The sequence below is a fragment of the Dipodomys merriami genome, unplaced genomic scaffold (genome assembly GCF_024711535.1).
Source record: "Dipodomys merriami isolate MVZ:Mamm:240054 unplaced genomic scaffold, mDipMer1.0.p SCAF_6, whole genome shotgun sequence".
Classification (NCBI taxonomy): Eukaryota; Metazoa; Chordata; class Mammalia; order Rodentia; family Heteromyidae; genus Dipodomys; species Dipodomys merriami.
Genome location: NW_027206179.1, coordinates 74,684,740 through 74,690,806, shown reverse-complemented (window position 1 = coordinate 74,690,806; position 6,067 = coordinate 74,684,740).

The window sequence follows — 6,067 nt, the reverse complement described above, 5'->3', positions numbered from 1 at the left end:
TATATATATATATATATATATGTATACACACACACATTCCTCTTCTCCCACATGCACAGTAGCTCTTCTCCAAGTTTTTGTTTTTCATGATTTGTTATTCATGGTCTTCCCCAGTCCAAAAATACCAGTAGTAGTCTTGGTTTGGTTTGGTTTTATGTGCTGGTACTAGTGCTTGAAGTCAGGGCCAGGTACTCTTGCTTGGCGTTTTTATTCAAGGCTGCACTCTTCCACTTGAGTCACACCTCCACTTCCAGCTTTTTCCTGGTTAATCAGTCATCAGGGTATCATGAATTTGTCTCCCTGGACTGGCTTCAAATTGTGATCTTCAGATCTCAGCCTTTTGAGTAGCTAAGAATACAGGCATGAGCTACCAGTGTCTGGCTTTGATTGTGTTGAGAGGTTACATTCCTTCACATTTCTCTATGACTGCTATTTGAATTTATTGTTAGAATTACTATTATTGTTAGTTTCTTCATGTAATTTATAAATTAGAATATGTATATACTAATATATCAATGATAATCTAATCATATGATATTCTAATCTATATCTATCTGTCTATGATTCAGTACTACCCGCAGTTTCAAGTATTTACTGGGAACAGATTCCTCATGGATAAGGGAGTGTTACCCATGCATGTGTGTGCACATGTGTGTATGTGCACACAATTATCATCCTTTTCTCCCAAACTTCACCTTCCCTGGAAGCTTACAACATGCATATAGCAGAAGCAAACTTGCTATGTTGAGATTGGGGCAGGGATGGAAGTGGAGATTGAGGATTCCCATGTATCCCATGGTCATACTTCCAGACACATCTTGGAGGATGCCTTAGTTCCTTAGTTCATGCTGTAAAAATTGTAGCATCGGGTCCTCACACCTCAATTGCTCTCATGGAATGGAACACAGCTGCCTCCACTATGCCTACCTCAGCTAAGCCAGGGTCTTCCCTCCACATCCATTCATCCTTTGGTAAAAGAGCAGCTGCTGTGAGAAACTTGTGTCAAAACACTTAGCAGCAATGGTTTCCATCTTTTTGCCCCTTCTTACATATGACACAGAGACTCAGGACCACTGGCCTGAGCAGGGACCAGTGCCAGGTCTTCTGTATTAAAGATATGCATCCAACTAGTCTAAAACATTTGTTTATGGATTGTGGTGCTTTGATCTGAGATGTTGCTTCTGTGGCACACCCTACAATCATCTTCCTTCTGCATTAAAGCAGCCCAGGTACTTCCCTTCCTAAAAGGCTGGGGCAAGGAGGAAGGGTATAAGGGGAAGGGGAGGAGTAGTTGAAGGACGGGAACACAGGATCCTCATGGGGCAAGTATCTGGTCCATCACACAGTTGAACCATGCTATTAGCAACAGCTAGGGGCAGCCTAAATTTGCCCTGGGTGAAGTTGCAATAATCCATAGCCTTCCATCTTCTCCAGGAAGTCAGCACATACACATTCCAGTCAAGTCTGGGTCTCACCTGGTCTGAAGGCAGGGAATTTTCTTCGGAACAGGCACTCCTTGAGTGTGGAGAGCTGTGAAAGGTAGGGCTCCACTCCAAGCCACTCCCTTCCCCCCTCCCCACCCCTGCCCCGTGTTCCCTGGGCCAGTATTTTCTCCTTTTTCCCCCCTGCAGTTGTCATGTCTGCCTTATTAGAGCAAGGTTGCCCATTTGTTTTGTTCTCTTGCTGACTGCCAGATGTCCTTAATACTGTTGGCATATAGCAGGTACTGAAGAGAAGCCAGCTAGAACAAAGATAAGAGATTATAATGTATACCTCTGAAATTCCGCATAGTTCACCAGCACATGGTCCTGGGAGTCACCCCTGCCTCACAGTTGATTTTCCTTACATTTGACCAGTAAATCTCTTCCTCAAAACTATAGTTTGACAGTTTTTCTCCAAGGTGGATGCGTTGGAAATTTAATCCCATGTGTAGAGTGTTAGGTCAGTGGTGAAGACATTGTCCTGAATGGGGTAATTGGTGTATTGCAGGATGGTGTGAGTTCCTTCCAAAGAATGAGTTCACACCTTTCTTTTCTCTCCCATGCACTCTCTTGTCACCATTCAGTGCCTTATGCAGCAAGGAGTCCTACACCTGATCCAGCCCCTTCAGTCTTGAGATTAGGTGAGGCCTATTGGGAGGAAGTGAAGTCATGGGGGGGGGTTCTTGAAGTAGATATGAGAGCTGGCCTTCCTCTTCCTCTCTTTTGGATCCCTAGCACCATGAAATAAGCAGCTTCCTCTCCCCTGTACTCCTCTCCTCCATGATGTTCTTCTTTCTTTCCCCAGGCTCAAAAGCAATGCCTGGGCTGGGAAGGTGGCTCAGTGGTAGAGTGCTTGCCTTGCATGCATGAGGCCCCGGGTTCAATTCCTCAGGACCACATAAGCAGAAAAAGCTGGAAGTGGCACTGTGGCTCAAATGGTAGAGCTCTGGCCTTGAGCTGAAGAACTGAGGGACAGCACTCAGGCCCAGAGTTCAGGCCTATGACCAAAAAAAAAAAAAAAAAAAAAGCAATGCCCACCCTCCCTCCATCCCCCCAACTATGGATTGAAACCATGAGCCAGAATGTTTAACTTTTCCTCTTTCAAGTTGATTATACCAGGTATTGTTTTCTTTTGTCACAGTAATGGAAACATTCTTGCTTAGCAACACGGCACACTAGAGCACATCAGTAGTTTCCCCTTACACCCACAGGGCTGACTGAGGTGTGTGGTTATTCTGTGGTGAGATCATGCTGCTTATCACTGGCCCAGGAAAAGAGCCACCTTCAAAATTCAAAATATGTTTTCTTACATGATGCCTATTGCTTTCATATCATTGTAAACTTGGAAAATTGTAACTCAAACTAGTGTATGTTGAACTCTGTGTAGCTAAGAAATGAGTTATTGATATTCATTCTGGAAGGCCTGGTCTAGTTTGCTTTGTCTAATTGAAACACCAGGTGGCAGTGTTTTACTGAAATGGTTTTGGAAAAAACCTAAGAGCAGACTTGAAGAATTTGGAGCCCAATAGCATGATTATAGTTAGTCACTAACATCTGAGAGGTGACAATTTCACCTGGGCATCTTCTTTTGCTGCATTTCATAGCCCTGGAGGGTAAATGCTATAAGATTCTTGTTTACTCCATTTTTAGATAAGGACTCAGCCGTAGACTAATTAAACGGATCTGCTCAAAGCACCTTTTGGAAGCAGACCCTGTCTATCTAGTTTTCTTCTCAAGTGTCTCTCATGCAATATAATCTACAAAAAATTCCATCAGAAACATTATGACTCAGCACTTCTCAGGAGTATAAGCAAACTAAAAAGCATGAAGTTGTGTGACTGGCCCTTACCATAGAAGTTGTAAGCACTGTCTTTTCTGATTTTAAAAATTTACTAAGCATTAATGTTCAAACATAGCATTTTACAAAAGATACACAAATGATTTGCTTATTTAAAAAAAAAAAGACATTATCCATTAGAAGTCAAGCCTCTTTGACTCCTGTCCTCTGTTTTGATGCATTCCTTTTCTTTTCCATTAAGTAACTGCCTTGACTTCCAGCAGGATACTTTCCTGTGAAATACATTATGGTTTGAATGTACAATGTCACCCATAAGTTCATGTGCTAAGTGCTCGGCCCGCAGTTAGTGGCACTCTTTTATGGTAGTTATTAAGTAGCTGTACAAAGGGGTTACAATTCCCTAAGTCAGCCTGAGTACAATGCTTCCTGGTCAATGTCACACTTTGCTTCCTTCTCCCTCATTTACATCCTCTTGACTCTACGTAGCCTCAAGTTACATAGTTCTATTTTTACATACTGTAAATTGAACATAATTACAATTTACTAACCTTTCCTTCTTCTATTCTTAAGGTCCCCTTTTGCCCACTCCTCAAAACATGTTGGGGGTACTCTTTTGAGAGCTTGAGGAAACTTGGAGGTGGACCAAACTGGAGAAAGTTGATTGATTACTGGAGCTACATCTTGCTCTGTTTGCCATGAAGCAAATGGCCTCTGCCACATGTTCCTACCACCAAGATGTACTATCTCACTAAGTCCCCAAATTACGGTGCCAAGAGACAACAGACTGAACTCTTTGAATGTGTAAGCCATATTGCTTCCTTCTCTATGTTGCTTCTTCCAGGTATTTGGCCACACTGATGAGGATTAGCACAGAAAACTAGTACCAGAGAAGTGGAGTTGTTGCTGTGACAAAATCTGATCATGTCAAAAAAAAAATCCCATTAATAAGAGAGACCTCTCTGAAAAAGAAATGCAAATCAAAACATTGAGATTCCTCCTCACTCCAGTTAGAATGGCCATTATCAAGAAAACTAATAACAGATGGTGGTGGGGATGTAAACTTGTTCAATTGAGGTTCCTTAAAAGCCTAAACATAGAACTCCCCTATGACCCAGAAATCCCACTCCTGGGCATTTACCCAAATGACCATAAACAAGGTCACACTAAAGCTACCAGCCCAACCATGTTCATTGCAGTATTATCTACCATAGCTAAGATATGGAATCAACCCAGATGCCCTTTAGTTGGTGAATGGATCAAGAAACTATGGTATATGTCAATGGAATTCTATGCTTCCATCAGAAAGAATTACATTGCCCCATTCATAAGGAAATGGAGTGTCTTGGAAAAAAATGTTATTAAGCAAAGCAAACCAGACCCAAAGAAACATAGGCTGTATGGTTTCCCTCATTTGTAGTAACTAGACTATGTCTAGGATATTCTTAGCAGAGGAGCACAATGGCTCAACACCTATGTGCCCTTGACTATATAAAATGATGTTTATCAAAATGAACTCTAAGAAGTGGAAACAAGGGTTTCTTCCCCTTGTGTGTGTATTGTTTGCAGTTGTTTTTGTTGTTCCTTTAGTTTATTCTCTGTTGTCACTTTTTGATTTCTGTACCCTTTGCCCAGCAAGTTTATCTGATTTGGGGAAGGGAAAGGAATCACAGAAACAGTGGGACAAAGGGTAAACCAATGCAACAGTGATATTCACCAGACACTGTGTTGGAAATGAACTTGATTTATAACCTGGGGAGCAGGGGAGCTGGCAGAGGGAGAGAGGAATGGGTGAAAATGAGGGAGGGGATAACACTGTTCAAAAGAACTCATGACTGTACCTATGTAACTGCAAATCCTCTGTACATTACCATTACAATTAAAAAAATCTGACCATGTGGTTCTTAAAAGCCTTTGCAACTATTTGCAGGTGCACGTTTGGACAAGTGAGCTAGAGAAGCCCAGGTAAGCACAGCCATGGGTAGAGCACGAGAGAATGTGGACAGTAAAGCTTGTATTCACGAGGTTTTGGATGAGAACAAAAACTCTACTAGGAATTGGACTAGAAGCTATATATATTACATTCTGGCAAAGAATGTCTCTCTGTTAGTCCATGTCTTGAAACTTTGTGGGAAGCTAAGTACTACTGACTGGCTGGGTGCTGGTGGCTTCAGTTTATAATCCTAGCTACTTAGGAAGATGACCTGAGGATCTCAGTTGAAAACCAGGCAAAGCAAATTCTCCAATTAACCTGCAAAAAAGTCAAAAGTGGAGGTGTGGCTCAAATGGTAAAGCACGAGCCATGAGTGAAAAAGCCAAGGGAAAACTTGAGGCCTTGAGTTCAAGCCCTAGAGACTACTCAAAAAAATAAAGGTGATGGACTAATTAATCTGGTAGAAGACAGTCATTAACTGTACAAATAAAGCAACTATTTTCTTATAATGTTATGCCTACTTTGTGAGGGTAGTCCCCAGTTAGTCAATCTAATCCTAATGTAGGTATTATTATGAAGACAATTCAGCAGAAATAAAGTTCTATATTAGCTGACTTAAGTTAAAGAAAAGATAGTGGGTCTCACTCAATCAGTGAGAAGGTATTAAAGGCAAGGTTAAGGCTTCCGTGGGTAAGAAGAAATTCTGCCTACAACAGCAACTTGTGCTCTTGCTTGTTCCCTGTTGTGACCTTCCCTTCTCCACCTGACCACCATTTAGAATTTACAGACATCACTTTTCTTGGTGAGCTCCAGTTAAGCTTCTGCATGTGACTAAAGGAAAATATTCATAGTAACAAA